A 19,797-nucleotide genomic window follows, 5' to 3' on the forward strand; every position below is an offset into this window, starting at 1 on the left:
TATTAACCACAATTCTTAATGTCTTCGATATTTAAAATTTAATTGCCCTTATTAAATTATGAACCACAATTCTCAATGTTTTTAATACTTAATATTTAATTGCCCGTGGAAAAAGCTACATCCGTTTCGCGCGTTCTACTTAAAAGACGATGATCGAATTACCGTGTAAAAGGCCTTATTATATTTTCTAAACATTAATTCGTATTAGACGTTTCCTTAAAATTAAAAACATCTGGTCGTTCCAATTAGAATTCGAGCATCGCTTTATTTCCAGTCCACGAAACCATATGCAACTTTCTCCCGTAGCGTAATATTTATTTAAAAACGGATCTGAAACAAATTTTCACTACCCGATATTTTCGTTCAATTCGCAAGAAAGTTCTACATTCGAGACAGCTTTCACAAAACTGGCTACATAATTTTGACGAACGACACGATCCTCGACTTATCGATCATCGGATATCTGTCGCGAGTTATCGATAATATTCGCAAAGTATATTTTAATCTCGAGATATATATTTGTAACTTTACTACACACCGAGCAACGATTTTAATATCTCGCCAATGTTTGATATTACCAAAGAAAAATATTATATTTGTTACACTTTCCCACTTTGCACCGACTGTCGTTATTTGAACATTCTCCTACCAATTCGGGTGAAAGTTCTATATTCAATTATATTATTTTTACGAAACCGACAACATAGTTTCAATACACGACCCGATTCTCGGCTTATCGATCATCGGGTATTTGTCATGAATTACCTGCCATTTTCGAGACCACGCTCGCTGTGCGATCTAAACGCTATAGTTGAAAGAAAAAAAATACTAGATGATAAAGAGAAGGCTAGACGGACTGGTATACTCTTAATCTCGCGGCATCAATGAAATATTACGAGATCTTCGAATCGACGCGATGAATCAGTCGAGGAGATAATCACGCGAGTATATCAGCTGTAAGTATTCGCGCGATAGTTCGTGCGAGTCGTAACCTTCAACGTATCCCGTGCGTTATGGTAATAATAAAATAAGCTCTCGCATGAATTTATCGGCTAATTATCCGCTTATCGTTTTCCAGCGCGTTATTCCGGCAAAATTTCATCGGCCCGTGGATTTATCGGAAGTGCGCGCGCTGCCGGAACTTTTTAAAGCTCTCGCGTGCTTCAAGCGTTTAACTTACAATCCAAACACCCTTCTCGGGGCGATCGAGGGTCCCTCAAGCTCCGATTAACGATGTCTTGACTTGTTGGATTTTTTTCTTTCCGGGGAATAACCACATCTGCAAATTAATAAAGAGACAGGTTAATTTTTGTGGATAATATTTCGATGATCTTATTCGTCGAACTCAGCATATATTAACAAAGAGAAAGATTAAGTTTGGTGGTTAACATTTTGATAATCTTATTCATCGTACTCATCGTACATTAATAAAGAGAAGATTAAAGTTGGTGGTTAATATTTTGATAATCTTATTCATTATATATTAATAAAGAGAAAGGTTAAGATTGATGATTAACACTTTGATAATCTTATTTGTAATACTTGTCATATGTTAATAAAGAGAAGATTAAAGTTGGTGGTTAATATTTTGATAATCTTATTCATCATATATTAATAAAGAGAAAGGTTAACCATCGGTGGTTAACACTTTGATAATCTTATTTATCATACTCATAATATATTAACAAAGAGAAAGGTTAAGATTGATGATTGACACTTTGATAATCTTATTCATCATACTTATCATATATTAACAAAGAGAAAGGTTAATCATCGGTGGTTAACACTTTGATAATCTTATTTATCATACTCATAATATATTAACAAAGAGAAAGGTTAAGATTGATGATTAACACTTTGATAATCTTATTCATCATACTTATCATATATTAACAAAGAGAAAGGTTAAGATTGATGATTGACACTTTGATAATCTTATTCATCATACTCATCATATGTTAATAAAGAGAAAAATTAAGATTGGCAGTTAACATTTTGATAATCTTATTCATCATATATTAATAAAGAGAAGGATTAACTATCGGTGGTTAACACTTTGATAATCTTATGATTATACCATCATATATTAATAAAAAGAAAGATTAACTATCGGTGGTTAACACTTTGGTAATGTTATTCATCATACTCATCATATATTAATAAAGAGAAAGATTAACCATTGATGGTTAACACTTTGATAATCTTATTCATCATATATTAATAAAGAGAAAGATTAACTATCGGTGGTTAACACTTTGGTAATCTTATTTATCATACTCATCATATATTAATAAAAAGAAAGATTAAAGTTGGTGGTTAACACTTTGATAATCCTAATAATCATACTCATCATATTTGTCACACTTATCGTATTCGCGACAATTATTTGTTACATAATGTAACAAATATTTGTTCCATTATACACACAATTCGTCACGTTTATCAAACAAGCGATATCGTAATTTTCATAATTATATCCATCGTATTCATCGCGCGTATACTTGTAATCGTAATAATCGCCATAGCCTCTGTACAATCACCATAACCATTATATCGACCGATACGATGATTACTACCGTTATCATTCCTCGTATCATTATCATAAGTCTGCTACTTATGAACGATAACGAAACGAAACGATCGATTAGTTCGGTACACATAAAGAGTATTAATACCGGAATTACCAGTTAAAATGTTTGCTACACGGTATAATGTACCCGGTGTCCGTTCGAATCGAACCGTGTAAAGAGATCCTCCGAAGAAACGAGTGCAACCGTGTTGCGAAAAAGGAAAAAAAAAAAAGAAAATAATTTAAAGAGAGCGTAGTTAATTACAATACGCGCGGAAATTCGCCAGGTAATATTTCCCTGATGGAAGATTAATGGCCCCGTCGAATTTATTATTTGTCACAAATAAGTTATCTAGCGGCGTTAATTTGTTAGTTGACCTAGCACGATTAATCACGGATATCTGCTCCATATTTTAAAATGTGTTAACCGGGAGCCAGTTATGTGGAAGCACCGTTAAAGCAGGAATACGTATACTTGGGCACGTTGCCCCCGCATGGTCGGTCTTTGTTGAAAAATTGAAGTGTGCCCGATCGATTCCGGTGGAAGTCACTTCACGAACCGCGAGAAGGATTAATCGCCCTCCTTAAACCGATGCTATCGAGCGGATCTTATCGCGCCATTCAGTAAAATTGCGTTACTCTTACGACGCGATGAAATTCGTTACAATAATTCACGCGAAGGAGATGGGTTGCCGGTTTACGTTACAAATATATGCAACTTTGTTGCCGTTAATTTGCGGCATTAATTCGTTTCATTTGTCCGTAAGAAGTTTAAACGATCCACCGATCAATGTACAGATTGTCTCAAGATAAGCGACCCTTTCAAATAATTTCTGTATTATTGAATTTAAGAAACGAAGGCACAGGGGCCATTTTGCTACACTTTCGTGGTAGATTCTAAACAAGAGATTAAAATTCTTAATGTGAATGTTTCTCGATGATTCGTATGGGAAAGTATGAAAGAAAATCCTGGCAAATGTTCAAGTAAAGAAACCACCAATCGTACGATTTTTCTAAATTCACCTAATCTTGAATATCATTCCATCGTGTCTCGTTAAATCCATCTTCAAATTGCGCAAGATATCAACAGACACAGACACGTTCGACCAAGTGAAATCGAGCGTAAAGTAAACTTCGAAGAGCAGAAATAAAAATACAGTATATTCTACGCGAAAAATAAGAACAATTTCCCTTCTAACACGATCCGAAAGAACCTCTGGTTCAAACGCTCTCCCAAATGGTACTTATCTCGAGAATTCCTGTACGATGTCTTCGTAACTAGTTCAGCTGTGTTGTACTTCCTTTTTCTTCTCTCTTTTTTTTCTCTCGATTCTCTGTGTCTAATTGTTTAAATAACAGGATCCATTTAACCGTTAAACGCTCGCAAGTAACGAAGCGCAACACGCGAGCGTTTCGCCACGCGCGATCGAAGGAAAAGGATTAGCTTGTAAGCCATGATGGAGGCATCCACGCGACAGACGATTATACCAGGAAATTTGCTCGAACTCGCGTTTATACAATAGCACCCGGTAACTTCTCGAGCTGAATTATGTAAATCCATTTTATTCGCGTTTTCACCGGCAATGACACTTCGCGCGGGTTTCACTTGGAAAGTCAAACGATTTCCATCCGAACGATTATCGGTCTGAAAATAAACGCCCAGCCTAAGATCGCAATTTAGAAATTGGGACATTACGCCCCACGGTATCGGCCAGATGGCGAAATAACGATAGTGCAGCCACTCGGCCGATTTCTGCGGTCATTCGAACGCTCTCGAACTTCTTCTTTCACTTGTTTATTCGATGTCGCATCGGCTAATATCCATTAACGATCTTCGTGGATTTTTAACACTCAGGTGTGTTGTGCGCGGATTTTTAACACTCAGGTGTGTTACGCGCGGATTTTTAACACTTAGGTGTGTTATGCCTGGATTTTTAACATTTAGGTGTGTTATGCGCGGATTTTTTTTATTTTACGTTTATACACTTTCAGATACGTTCCGCGCGAGAGTAATATATTACATTTATTGCGCACAGCGTCATACATTCCTGTCTGATTGTAATCTGGGGTGCACGAGTAACGATGTTTGTGATTTTTTTCAACATTTCTCCAAGATGTAACACGTTCTTTATAATCGATCCAATATTTTTCTCTTTTACAGGTAAGTTGTTCGATAAGACGTATTATTTTCGGTGTCCGGTTGCTTCATCGTGATCGGTGCTGTGGTTGCCGATTTAAAAATTATTCAAGTGTTTAAATTGTTTTAAATACGCAACGATGGTAGGGCCAAGATTCTAAATAAATATAAACGATTAAATTTTCCAATGACACCGCACGAGACAACATTGTCGCAAAATTTATAAGTGCCAAGAAATCGTACCACGTGAACGTTTATCCTGTAAATAGTTTATAGAATTGTTACTTGAATCTCGAAAGAACGAACGTAAAGAATTTTACAATCGAAATACATCGAACCGTTTCAAAATGAAATTTAATGAGAACAAAATGAGATTTCCGTCAATCGTTTGCGATTGACGGAAGTTGAAGAAATTTACAAAATTGAAATAATCAAGATTTGTAAAAATGTCTTCCAATACGAAATTAACCGACACGAAAGGAACCGTTACTGTAGTATCATCGTTCTATGTAAATATGGAAGAATAGCCTATAAAATGTAAGTGATGTAACAACTGAATACAAATGGCCGACCGACGAAAAGGAAGAAACGGTACCGTGGAAGCATTTATTCTCATCAGGGTTTACGGTCGCTGATTTTATGTAAGAAATCAACGTGCAAGTGAAAATGGTCGACGGTTGATGCTCGACGGTATAGACTTTCGACGAGCCTCGCCGATTCGCGCGTTATCCGAGTATCGATAGAGTACCGCGAGCGCGCGCGAGCGACTTCCGGCTTCGTAAACTCTCGTTCGTGAAACGTTTTACGACGTGCAATTACGACTTCGAGAAATTCTTTTTTTTTTTTTCTTTCCTTCCTTCTTTTTTTCCACAAACCGCGAATTCGAGGGATCTCCGCGTGAATTTTACGAGATGCTTGAAATTTTTCGGAATTTCCAAAGAAGCGTCGCGGGTTCGCGTGAAAGGGGAGACGCGAATCCTTTGAACCGGCAAGATGTAAATTTTATTAACCACTGAGTTTTAAGTACACTCTAATTTTATACGCGTAAATTTTGTAATCTTCCGCGGCGTGTTGCGCTCAGTGACATTTACGCGTTGAAATTTCGAACGAAACGATCCGAGAGATTTCGTCCGGGCGAAAAATCGTTTCAAGAATCGAGAGAAAGATTGTTTAAAAATAGTATTCGTGTCGTTCGATCGTACTCGAGTATTCCGTGGTACTGACCCAGAAATAATACGACACTCTTCTATCCGGAAGTTTGTTTCAACACTGTTGGGATATGAACACGTGTGCGGAAAGAGTACAGTCGCGTTTATCGAACACAGCCGCGAGACGTCTATGAGCGTTCACCGCACGTACAAGACTGCTGGGTTCGTCGTTTACGAACAGCCGGCAACATTCAAAGGTTATCCTCTTCAAGGATACTGGCTTATACCAGCGCGTTCTGACTTATTGTAAATACTGTAACGTGCAAGTGACCACTAAACGGAATAAATATTCGAATGCTTCTTTTCCTTCGACACGAATAACATTTTTATTGTTACCCGTTAAATATTTATATTTCTGTGTCATCCTTGCGCAGAAACCATGCTACTCTTCTCTGTATCGTGCCAATTTTAATACAAGTACTGTCGAAGCATGTTTCATATTTTATTTGTATATTTAATTTTGGTAATTAAATTTCCCGATAGTCGGTATCGACAACAAATGTTACAAGAGAGAAAGATAATCCGAGTCGATGATATTCGAATATTCAAGTACTCATCATTTAAATATCGTTCGAATATCTCTAAAGTACCCAATATTGAAGTATCATTAGAGTACTTCTGAAGTATTCGATATTTAAGTATAATCCGAATAACTCTGAAGTATTCGTTATTGAAGTACAATTCAAATAACTCTAAGGTATTTGATATTGAAGTATCATTAGAGTACTTCTGAAGTATTCGATATTTAAATATAATTCGAATAACTCTGAAGTATTCGTTATTGAAGTAGAATTCAAATAACTCTAAGGTATTTGATATTGAAGTATCATTCGAATACCTCTGAAATATTCGATATTTAAGTATTCAAATGTCTCCGAAGTATTCCATATTGAAGCATCCTTGGAATACTTCTGAAGTATTCGAACATTAAATCATTCGAATACCTTGGAAATATTCGAATATCAATACGTTCTAATAGACCTAACCGTGGTACAGCGTTTACGCGCGGTGTTCCATGCTAGACGAGATCTATAAAAGAACCCGGGTATTTTTTGTTGTTGCATCAAACCTCGTATCTCATCCCATCAGTTTCAGCGAGTGGCTACAGAGACCAATGCATCATCGAGATACTCGCTCTGCTCCCTCAAGATACATACGAGTTTGAAAACCAAGCTTCCCGCGCCAATCAGCGTTTATCGTGGTCCGCTATCGCGCGGCTCCGTGAACCTGTCGGACCCCCACCAGCCGATTGCTAATTAATAATTACCCGTGGCCAGCTCCAGCGCGCGTATCGAGCGGCGCGTAGGCGGAACGTCCGGAAAATTCTCGCGCGCGCGTTAATCATCCTATTCATCGATCCGGACGAGATCGATGGCAACCTGGCGCCGTGAGTCTCGGTTCCGCGAAGTTCCGGCGACCTTTCGACTTCCCGCGAGAGCGAATCGTCCGCGCGGAACGATTTCGCCGCGCACCACCGATTTCCAGAAACGTGGGCAAAAACTCGAACAATCGATTTATCGATACCCCGAACGCGGACATACTATAATTCTTAAAGAGGAGCGTAAATGGTAGTGGTCGTCGAGAACGCTTCGAGATTCGAGCAATTCATACTTTCGTTTGAATAATTATTAAAAATTGAAACTTGCTTCCAGTGTTGCAACCGAAATTTACGAAGTTTAAAGAGAGTCTAAATTAAACCGATAATTAAAAAACAAATGGAGTTTCTCAATAGGATGAATTTAAATTTAGAATATATTCGCTATGGTTTGAATTTAAAACCGTGAAAAATAAAGTTACTTCTTTTTAGAGGTTCAATGTTAATAAAATACCAATCTTTTTTTAGTACGACTGCTATCCGCTATAGACATTTATGTTAAGTACTATATACTATAGATACTTGTGTTAAGTATTATATGCTATAGATATTTCTGTTAAGTACTATATGCTATAGACACTTGTGTTAAGCACTATATGCTATAGATACTTGTGTTAAGTACTATATGTTACAGACATTTATGTTAGGTATTATATACAATAGATATTTGTGTTAGGTATTATATACTATAGATATTTGTGTTAGGTATTATATACTATAGATACTTGTGTTAAGTATTATATGCTATAGATATTTCTGTTAAGTACTATATGCTATAGACACTTGTGTTAAGCACTATATGCTATAGACACTTGTGTTAAGCACTATATGCTATAGACACTTGTGTTAAGCACTATATGCTATAGATACTTGTGTTAAGTACTATATGTTACAGACATTTATGTTAGGTATTATATACAATAGATATTTGTGTTAGGTATTATATACTATAGATATTTGTGTTAGGTATTATATACTATAGATACTTGTGTTAAGTATTATATGCTATAGATACTTCTGTTAAGTACTATATGCTATAGACACTTGTGTTAAGCACTATATGCTATAGATACTTGTATTAAGTACTATATGTTACAGACATTTATGTTAGGTATTATATACAATAGATATTTGTGTTAGGTATTATATACTATAGATATTTGTATTAAATACTATATGCTATAGACATTTGTGTTAAGTACTATATGCTATAGACACTTGTGTTAAGCACTATATGCTATAGACACTCGTGTTGAGCACTATATGTCATAGACATTTATGTTAGGTATTATATGCTATAGATATTTCTGTTAAGTACTATATGCTATAGACATTTGTGTTAAGTACTATATGCTATAGATACCTGTATTAAGTACTATATACTATAGATACTCGTGTTAAGTACTGTATGCTATAAATACTTGTGTTAACCACTATATGCTATAAAGTGAGACAAAAATTTACCCCCTTTTTTGGATTTTGTCCTGCTATGGCGTGCCGCGAAAACTACCGATCGCGTAAAGTTCAGACGATTCGTTCCGCGCGAACTTATTATCGATTCGCGCGCGCACCGTTCCGTCTTCCGTTATTAATGGCCCCTGGGTCGCTGTTCAAAAATAACCGTCCAATTAATGCGGTAATGAAACACGCCGGCCGCAGCCGGCGGAGAAAGGCGGACTCTCGATGTTGGCGTTTTTTCAGCCAACAAGAGGTACGATTGAACAAATCGAGTGCCAGGTGGTTTGATGTTGATTTATTTGATCGTTTGATCCTCAACTGGGATCAACGTACAGAGATTTTCGTGACGATCGTGGATTCCAAGTTTCGTGATTGTATCGTATCGGTAGAGGCGTAAAATTCACGTGCGTGTTTGTACCCTCCGGGGCCGGGTCAATTTTGACCCGTAGGAAAATTATCGCATCTCGAAAGAAAGTTTCCGATCGTATTCTTAGAATACATTGAATTACACGGTTGAATTATTTTTTTCCGACAAAACTTTTCCACAAGTGGACAATATTTATTCTTAGAGCGTGCAATGCTTAGATACATGTGTTTCGTATAAGTATGAAACGTACACGTAATATTTTAAACGGTTTTTAGGTTTCGAAAATTACTTTTGTTCTTTGTAGTTTCTACGCGAAGCTGGACTTCAACGCGAAATACAAATCGCTGTAATCCCCGCTTTCAAGTAAACCGACACTCTTGGCTTTGTAGCTTGAAAGCGGGAATTATCGTACGTTATTCAACTTTACGTTCATCGCGGAATTAAACCTGATCTCTCTTATTTGACAAAATGAAAAAAAAGAAAGAAAAGAACGAATAGAAAGTACAAAATCATTGTGTAGTGCGATATCCAAAAAATTTGGTATTTTTTTCCCGTTAGTATTAAATTTCTATTTCGAATGCTTTCGAGTAGAACGAGTACCCTTTGACTACTCGTTAAATTTCCATGTTCAGAACCTAATCAATGGATGGTCATTGTAAAGAGTTTTCTTGAAAAAATTAACATACTTTTACCGTATTATTGGAAAATTTTCATTGTTAAAATTCGATCAGTATAAAATCTCATTCGAAAAAAAAAAAAAAAAAAAACAAAAGTATAGTGTAATTCGCGAAACTCTGTTACCCTTCACGGGCAAAAGAACAAAAGAAAACCTCAAGGGAGTAAAATGTGATGCGAAACAATCCGAGCTCGTGTCTCCGCTTCGATGCAACAGTTTTCCTCCGTCGAGGACATCCGAAAAGGGTGGCGGTCGCCTCGATAAATTTCTCGTGGCGACGGCGCCATCGTAAGAATCCCGAAGCAAGGCTGACCGGGGACCGAGCACCAGGAAAAATGTGCTAGCGCCACAGGAGAGGATGGCTTTCTTCCTTTTCCACCAAGGACTCGTCGACCAAGGAGGTTCGCGCGATTTTATGCCGTTTCGTTCGTGACAATTAAACGCGATTGTCCAGCACGCTCCGGACAAAGCGCTCGCGCGCTCGCGCGCTGACGTCCCGAGAACAAAGAGGTGTCCTGTAGGCTATTTTCAGACGCGCGTTGCATCCGCTTTGCGTTGATTTGTTCCCAAAGTGTTGTCCTTTCTCCCTGGTACGGTTTATTTATAAAGATCCGCGCGTACGTTATCTTGTCGCTTTACGGTTACCCTTAAACGATGGAATTTACGGATCTTCGCAGGACGCAAGGATGTCGTTGTGCTAGCTCCGGCGCCAATAAGTAACAACGATTCTCCATTCCGCTACGAACGAGTCTCGAGAAGAAAAGTAACCGGCTTCTATCGTTCTTTAAATAATTCTGCACGAGACACGTAACTCGACCAGCAATTTTTCCAATTAATAATTCAGAGTTCTCGCAACGGTTTAGAAGTCTTCGTTACTGAGAAACCGAGACTCCATCGTACGGTACATTATGCGTCCCCGTCGTTGTAAATTCCGTGATTGTTTACTCGTTCACTCAATCTCGGATATCGCGGTCAAAACATACAGATTTCTCCGTTGACGATTTTAACCGTGGAAACCGAGTCCTTGGACGAACACATCGATACGCGAATGCAGTCATTTTCGTTAAAAAGCATTCCTCAACGTATTAATTACCCAACGAATCGGGTAAACACTGTACTCGGTCGAAGCCGGTCGACGATTCACGTGCTCCGTGAACATTGTAAGGTAAATACTCGGTAGAATTTTTCCAGCCGGGGCTGAACGATGAAATTATACGGGTATGCAGATAATTTTCGACTCGGGCGATTTTTGTCCGCCGAAAAGGAATTAATTAAGAGGCCACGAAGCCATCGGGCAGCCCGGCCACGGCTTGGAATCGTGCGAGCGAAAGGCAGAGATGGATTTGCATCGTCCCGCGGCCGGCTGCCTTCAGGAATCCGCTTCATCGTTCTTGTTCGATTACTTCCGTATTTCGCGTCCCGTGGCCGTACGCGCGCTGATCTTTCTCCGGAATGGGTACGCGTATGATGTATCAACGAATGAAATCACTTTAGCTTTCAGTCGAAATTGATGCGGCTCGTGTTCCGCGTTACAGCGATCTGTCGCCGGTGACGTTGCCCCACGAGCTTAACTTGATCGTTTTAATTAAGGGGTCGCCGGCTCGAGGCGCGCGTGTCGGAGACCGTGTGTTTAATTCGAGGAAAAAAGTGAAATTAATTTACCGTTTCTGTTCGGTACGAGAAGAGGAATCGCCGATTCGAAATTGAGAGACAACCCGCGCGGCGCATGCTGGAAACCTAACGAGAGGAATAATTGTAACGACTCCTTGAACGGATCATTTAAATAAACATCGACTCACGGTGCGAGTTGTTCACGGGATTGGGGATAATAAATTGATCCGATTTAAGCGAATTAATAACGAAATTGTCGATGGAGAACGGGAGAAAGGAAGGTGTACCGACGCTACTCGTTAAGAGTCAACATTTTTATCTCGATAAAAGTTTCGCGGGCGTCCCTCCTATCGTTGCTCGTAGACTAACGGGGATCGAATTTCTTTCGTAAACGAAAATTGAAATTTTTATATTTCTCATTTTACCGAGTGTTAATAGTGTGACTGCATATATGTATATACGTATACTTTTATACGTATGTATTTTATATTTATATTTTTATATAAGAAAAACGAAAATACTATTGGGTCGTTCGGAAAGTGATTTCGTTTTCCAAAATGGAGAATATATAATTTAATCAAATGTTTATACACTCTAAAAAACCGTGTTCCATTTTCACAAAAAAAAAAAAAAAAAACGAAATGATTTTCCGAACAACCTAATAAGTATTATGTCCTCGGGATTAATTTATCCTTCTCTATTAACTACAACTATTAACTATTAATTATTGTATTTCCTACAATACTTCGAAAAACATTTCTCGTCGTATCTTCGCAATTACGCAAAATATGAAAGACGGATTTTCAGTAAGACACAGGTGAGGTTTTCCCGATGAAAATGAGCCCAAACACGACCTCGTTTCCGCCATCTTCGATTACACGATTTTCGGAATCATTAATCCGAAAAGCTGCACGATTCGATTAACGTATAATTAAAAAATGTCCGAACAGGGTCGTGTTTGGACTCATTCTCATCGGGAGAACCTCAGCAGTCCGTTGATAACGTTCTCGTAACGATACGACGACAAACATAAATAACATCAATATTCGTTAACGTATAAAACGCGATCGCGTATAATTTCCATTCGACTGCTGTGTAACTTAAACGAGACGTGGCTCGTCGAGCAGATATCCAGACACTTACTTCGGGAACACCCTGTAACCAGTTTTACGTTGTTCCGGCGTGCCCGTGGCAAAAATAAATCCCTCAATGCGTTCAGGGTATTGTGGTCGAAACCGACACGTGGTTCCATTCCGACTCGGATATCTCGTCTCGTAGTTGGTGGTCCGTTTCTGGAAGCCGAATCTTTCTTTTCCACCGTTCATCTCGCGGGGCTTCATTACTCGGGCTTTTTACTCGCGTGGCATGAGTCACGAGCGATATTCCCGAGCGGCGAGCGTCGCTCGGTAATGAGCATTCGGTAGCGCACGAGCTCGCGCGAGCTCGTTTCTGGTCCCCTTCAGCGCCGATAATTCACGGCCGAACCTTTGTAGCTCGACCCACACCGGCCGACGGCCGTATGTAAATTCTTTCTGGGTCGTATACAAGCGCAGTGAAAGCAGCAGATTTGACACCGCGATCATTTTTCTCGCGGGCCGATAATAAAATATATTTCACGCCGTGGAGCGCCGTACGTCAGCCGTTCTTACTGTTCGTTCTTCCGCGGAAGCTCCCGCCGAAAATGGCGTGAGAAATGGCACCGTGTGTTGCACGGTGTACATTTCTTTTTTATTCTGTAACGGATAATTGAGGTTAGGTTTTACATTCGAGGTTCGTGAACCCGAGCATGGGTTTCATCGTTCGGATTTTTAGAATCGGGGTTACCGTACATACAGTTAGCGAAAAAAGTATTCATACACCAGTAGGTGCTCTACTTTGAATGCCAATAACTTTTCCTGCAGAACACCAATTTAACAATGAAATATAGTACAAAGTAAGAAATTTGCACAGCCTTTGAATGATATATTATTTTATTAAAATTGAAGCATCTTAATACAAATTACATAACAAAATTCTTAGCGAGTACGGAAACCGTCGGGAAGAAAGTATTCATACAGTTGCCATTTATCGATAAAAAATGTCTAAACAATTGAACGAGGGGATTCCCGATGTGCATTTGTTTTTGTTTGTAAGTGTAAATTACATTTCATTTCGTTTTAGTCTTCCCATGATAGTGCACACTTAAAATGTCTACGAAAAGCAGAGAAACAACCTTAGAAGAACGAAATATTATAATAGGTCTTTATAAAAATGGATCTTCTCTTAGAAAAACTGGTGAACTGTTGGAAAAAAGTCATGCAACCATCCAGTATATTGTAAGTAAATATAAGACACAGGGAACACTAGAAAATAAGCGTCGATCTGGACGGCCGCCGAAGTTAAGCGATAGAGATGACAGATTTGTTATTAAAAAAGTTAAAGAAGATCCATTCAAAAGTGCTCCCAAAATTGCGGCGGAATTAGAAGTAGCCACTGGAAAACATGTTTCTTCCAAAACAATATGTAATAGGCTTAAGGAAGCTGGATACCTTTCACGTATTGCTAGGAAGAAACCATACGTTACTGAAATAAATAGAAAGAAAAGGCTTGAATTTGCAAAAAAATACATAAATAAGTCGTTAGAGTTTTGGAAATCTGTTATTTTCTCCGACGAGAGTAAAGTTAATATTTTTGGAACAGATGGAAAATGTTTAGTGTGGAGAGAAAAAGGAAAAGCTTTAAACCCAAAAAATATGAAACCTACACTAAAGCACGGTGGAGGGAGCATCGTGATATGGGGGTGCATGGCCGCGAATGATTTGGGTAATTTGCATTTCATTGAAGGAATTATGGATAAATATGAATACCTGAATATTTTGAAATTGAATTTGAAACAAAGTGCAGAAAAATTAGGGATATCGGATTGTTATTATTTCTAGCAAGACAATGATCCCAAACACAAGTCTCATTTAGTTAGAGAATGGTTGTTATACAATACACCACATGTCTTGGAAACACCTCCACAGTCTCCAGATATAAATGCTATAGAACATATATGGGAAGAACTGAAACGTCGTGTTCGAAAACATACAATTTTGAACAAAAACGAGCTAAAGAGTGCGTTAAAAGAGGAATGGGCAAAAATTGATAAAAATATAACAAATAATTTAGTTGCATCAATGCCCAAGCGATTGCAAGCCATAATAGACAGTGAAGGGTATCCAACGAAATATTAATTCATTTATTAATTTGTTATTTTGATTAGTAATTTAAGAAAGTATCTACTGTATGAATACTTTTTCCCAGCGGTTTCCGTACTCATTAAGAATTTTATTATATAATATGTATTAAGATGCTTCAATTTTAATAAGATATATATCGTTTAAAAACTGTGTTAATTTCCTATATTGTACCATATTTCGTTGTTAAATTGAATATTCTGTAGAAAAAGTTAACGGCATTAAATGTAGAGCTCCTACTGGTGTATGAATACTTTTTTCGCTAACTGTACGTATATACATATAATTATGTATACATATGTATTTATATTTATATCTTTATGCGAGAAAAACAAAAATCCCTGTACCACTCGTAGTGCCCTCAGGATCGATTTTTCCTTCTCCCTACGATACTTCGAAAGACATTTCTTGTCGTATCTTCGTAATCACTCTAAATACGAAAGACAGATTTTCAGTAAATATAATACGTTGTTGAAAATGGTACCTGATACTCTAAAGATTGGTATACCGTTTCATTTAACCCCTTTGATGTTACGGTGTTGGTACCTTCGGTGTCCACTGTGTGCGGAAATCCGTGTTTATTTTCAAATCTGCAAATCAATTTAAACAATGGTATCAGTAACGGTTAATTTCTCACTGGACAAATTATACACGAGCATTCGCAATATTTTTAATCCTAAACTCATTTTGTTAACTTTCTCGTGTCACTTAATAATTATCCAATCGCTCTATTATTCTACCGAAAGTTGGTTTAAAAAATTGTTCAACCTTTCATGTATTTTACAAACACTGTAAAGGCTGTGTTCGTTTTTGTTCATTTTAACGCCATTTCGACTTAAAATACCAGCTTGTGCATTCGACTTTCACATAATCGCTTGAATCGTTAATCGATCCTCGGTTGTATTCGATTGCGCAATTTGTCAGTCGTAACGTAGCGTTTCTCTCTTTCTCTCTCTCTCTTCGCGCGATATCTTTGCGTATGCCGCTTCGGAACACTGTAAAATTAACTAAAGACCAATCGAAATTTCCTCGCGGCCAATTTATTCTTTCGGCAGTAAATCACGCTCGACCCGTGCGTGCCCTCGCCCACACAGATGAACACAACGAGGACAGTTTGTGGGTCACGTACGAACGCAGTGAAAGCAGAGATTTGACAGTCGCGTCATTTTTTCCTGGCCCTTCGGGGGTGACCGTGATTTATTGGCTTCCATCGTATATCGCAGATTTGAAGTCACGATTCGGAGAAATAATTTGAATAGTAGACGTTTTGCCCGCAGACTGAATATTCAATTTTCGGGGCGCGATCGACAACCAGCGAAGTAAAATTAATAGCGTTTAGAACTAGAAACAACACTTTGGGATAGCGATCTCGTTGGAAAGACAGGTTACCTTTTCAAACACACCGATCCAATCATGGACAGAGAAACGTATGATAAACTGTATGTAAATTTACTGAATTTCTACTTGCATTATGCATAGTACATCGAACTTTGATTGATAGTCTTACCGGGCATTGTTAATTTATTTTATTTCTACAACCGTGCACTTCGTGGAATTTTGATTAATATGATTTAAACCGCTTTTAAGACTCGGTGGAGTTGAATCTTGATGATTGTTGGGAAACGGGGTTAAAAGTTCGTGTAAATATCGAGGTCGTGCAACTATCGGGGTAACCAGTTTAATGAGAAACTCTGCAAAATATATCTCTACTATTTATCGTTGATACTGCTAATAGATGTTCTCTTGGATTTTCTACATATATGTAACGTATAAGGATAATCTAATTTAAAATTTGTTCGTATAATGTTGATCAATAATTGACAATGAAGAACCAACTAGAAGTTTCGTTAAAGATTTTATCGTATTCGACAGCATAAGATGGAATTGGCAAAGAACAAAGGAGAACGATATTTCAATGGTATAGTGTCATTAGCGATACATTGAGTATAGTTTATTTTTATTCTACACAAGAGCCGTGTTATCTTTATTTGTAAGTCTGAGAATTTTTTCTTTATGCTCAATTCCATTTGGGTTCGGAGGTAGAAAAATATGAGAGAAACATTTACGCAGTTTATCTCGTTTTCATCGTTTTACCAAAGACAACGTCTTTCTGCGGTATTTGCTATTGTTCATCGTGGAAAAAGAATTTATTCTGTAAACAATGGAAACGATTTCTCGATGAGTACAAGCATGGATATTATTCACGATGTCGTTTGCATTACTGTTCGTGAAGTATAATTACAGAATTAAAAAAACGAGTGACACGTAATATAACATTGTAAGACTTACGTGTGGTATGTTCCTGCAAGTACAAATCACCGAAAATAATACAGAAAAAACGAAACTCCTAAAACCTGCTATATACAGTGCTGGACGAAAGTATTGGCACAGCATCATTGTTCTGATACAAGTGCTTATAACTATGAAACAAATTGATAAAAAGGAGAAATTTTTTAATACATTTATTTATTTATTATTCTAGATTATTATTTAACAGAAACAGTAATATAAATAAAGTGATATGCGAAATAATAACAAAAACATATTTATTGAGCGTTTTAAGCGTGGACAAAAGTATTGGCACAAATGATTGAAAGTACTTAGAAATTAAAAATTAATATTTGGTTGGCCCTCCATTCCTCATGATAACTTCCTTCAATCGTTTTGGCATTGAAGTTACCAATTTTTTTGTAAAATCCGGCTCTATATTGTTCCATTCTTGTAAAATAATAGCTTTTAATTGGTTTTTGTTTGTTATATTATATTTTCTAATTCTTTTTTCTAATTCATTCCAAACATGTTCGATGGGATTCATGTCTGGACTCTGGGGTGGGGTATTTAACGTGTGTGCGGTATTGTAAACGATCCATTGTCGTACAATATAGGCAGTATGTTTTGGATCATGGTCTTGTTGAAAATAAAAATCACGCGGGAGATTTAATTTATTAGCACTTTTAAATAAGTTTTCCTTTAATATATTTAAATATACATATTTGTCCATAATCTCATCTATGAATACTAATTCGCCAACCCCAGACGCTGCAATGGAACCCCATACCATGACTCCACCTCCTCCATGTTTCACAGTGGCTTGTAAATGTTGTGGATCCATTTCCGTATTTGGCTTTCTCCAAACTAATACTCTGCCATCTGATTTAAATATATTAAATTTACTTTCATCTGAAAATAATACGTTATTCCAGAATGTGGGATCCTTTTTTATAAATTCTTTTGCAAATTCTTTTCTCATCTTCCGATTCTTCTTGGATATGTATGGTTTCCTTCTTGCGACACACGCAGAATATCCCGCATCTTTTAACACTCTCAGTATAGTTTTCGAACTTACTTCTTTTTGATTTTCTTCATTTAACTTTGCTCTAAGTTGCGATGAGTTTAATTTACAATTTATTTTCACTTCCTTTACAATTTTCCGTTTTTCTCTAACTGTTAACTTTGAGGGACGTCCACTTCGATTCCTACTTTTGAAATCTGATTGATTCTCAAATCGTTTTACGACACTTCTAATAGTGAATCGACTTCTATTAACACTTTTTGCTATTTCACTATAAGATTTTCGCATTTTGTGCAAATTTAATATTATTTTTCTCTCTTCACTTGTAGTTTCTTTCCCTCTTCTTGACATTGTTGCTTGTTATATTTCCTATGTTGCTAATCGACTGAACTTAAGGATGACTGTTAGAAAAAATGACTATCAGGGAATCCCCTACCTATACCATCAAGTAACAATCGGATTTTTTTCCGAGAGATACAACTACACTAAATTTTGTATAATGTGCCAATACTTTTGTCCACGCTTAAAACGCTCAATAAATATGTTTTTGTTATTATTTCGCATATCACTTTATTTATATTACTGTTTCTGTTAAATAATAATCTAGAATAATAAATAAATAAATGTATTAAAAAATTTCTCCTTTTTATCAATTTGTTTCATAGTTATAAGCACTTGTATCAGAACAATGATGCTGTGCCAATACTTTCGTCCAGCACTGTATGTACAGGTTCCAACGAACAATCACAATGAATCACGATCGCGCCGTACAAAAGACAATCATAAATTGACTCGGTCCGGAATTACAGATTCCCGAACACGAAACGTGTTGCGCGTCTTTTGGAGGTAGTCTGTACGACACAGCGTCCGGCATTCAACGTTACAATGTAGCTGTTTTTAAGGAACAGCCAAAACACTCGCGGCGCGAAAAATACGAGGCGCGTAGAGATCGTCTCTTTTGTCCGAGTCGTTTCAGAAAGCAACGGAGGTCCTTCCAAAGGACGTTAACATGCCGCAGTAACTCACGTCCAAGTCCCTACGCCGAATTATTTATCCCCGTGAACGTTCCGCGAGTTGGGTTAAAGCTAGATGTCGATTTTTTCTGTATTCGAATGTTCGAACACTTGAGCGATTCAAATATTCGGCGAATGTAATTCTAATACCATTCGAATACTTAAATCTTTGAGTATTATTCGAATATTGCACGAATACTTGAGTCTTTGAATACTATTCGAATATTTGACTATTCAAATACCATTCGAATATTTTACCATTCAAATACCATTCGAATACTTTACCATTCAAATACCATTCGAATACTTTACCATTCAAATACCATTCGAATACTTTACCATTCAAATACCATTCGAATACTTTACCATTCAAATACCATTCGAATACTTTACCATTCAAATACCATTTGAATACTTTACCATTCAAATACCATTCGAATACTTTACCATTCAAATACCATTCGAATACTTTACCATTAAATACCATTCGAATACTTGACCATTCAAATACCATTTAAATATTTGACTGCTCAAATATCATTCGAATACTTGACTATTCAAATATCATACGAATATTGAACTATTTGAGTATGAACACTTTCTTACATTCTACTCGAATACATTTTTCACTCCATTTGTATCTCGATGAAAAGGATAGTAATGCTATTACATTATTCGTGCAATACGAAATATATGAATACTTTCTTATTCCACTAATAATATTCTAATATTTCTACATTCAAACATTGTTATTCAAATACTCAAATACTCAAATATAATAGCATTCAAATACTCGTAGCATTCGTAGCAAAAACTTGCCCGTAGCATTCGAATACATACGAAATATTCGAATACTAAATTATTCAAATAGTT

At 37.1% G+C, this 19,797-nt stretch overlaps 1 long non-coding RNA gene and 1 other non-coding gene across 4 annotated transcripts; both read right to left on the minus strand.

Annotated features, from left to right (window-relative positions):
* Positions 1–1,179: 1,179 nt before the first annotated feature.
* LOC143150538 (uncharacterized) lies at positions 1,180–15,186 on the minus strand. Of its 3 annotated transcripts, none has more exons than XR_012993090.1 (3): positions 15,104–15,186; positions 12,545–13,134; positions 1,180–1,279 (listed from the first exon to the last, which is right to left on the minus strand). It is a non-coding gene; the product is annotated as an uncharacterized LOC143150538 (long non-coding RNA). The 3 variants fall into 3 exon arrangements; XR_012993089.1 differs by lacking the exon at positions 15,104–15,186 and adding an exon at positions 14,967–15,050; XR_012993088.1 differs by lacking the exon at positions 15,104–15,186 and having other exon boundaries at positions 12,545–13,190.
* On the minus strand, positions 6,256–6,346 carry LOC143150809 (U6 spliceosomal RNA). The gene has a single exon (XR_012993190.1). It is a non-coding gene; the product is annotated as a U6 spliceosomal RNA (small nuclear RNA).
* Positions 15,187–19,797: the final 4,611 nt, after the last annotated feature.

The sequence above is a fragment of the Ptiloglossa arizonensis genome, chromosome 8 (assembly GCF_051014685.1).
Source record: "Ptiloglossa arizonensis isolate GNS036 chromosome 8, iyPtiAriz1_principal, whole genome shotgun sequence".
NCBI lineage: Eukaryota > Metazoa > Arthropoda > Insecta > Hymenoptera > Colletidae > Ptiloglossa > Ptiloglossa arizonensis.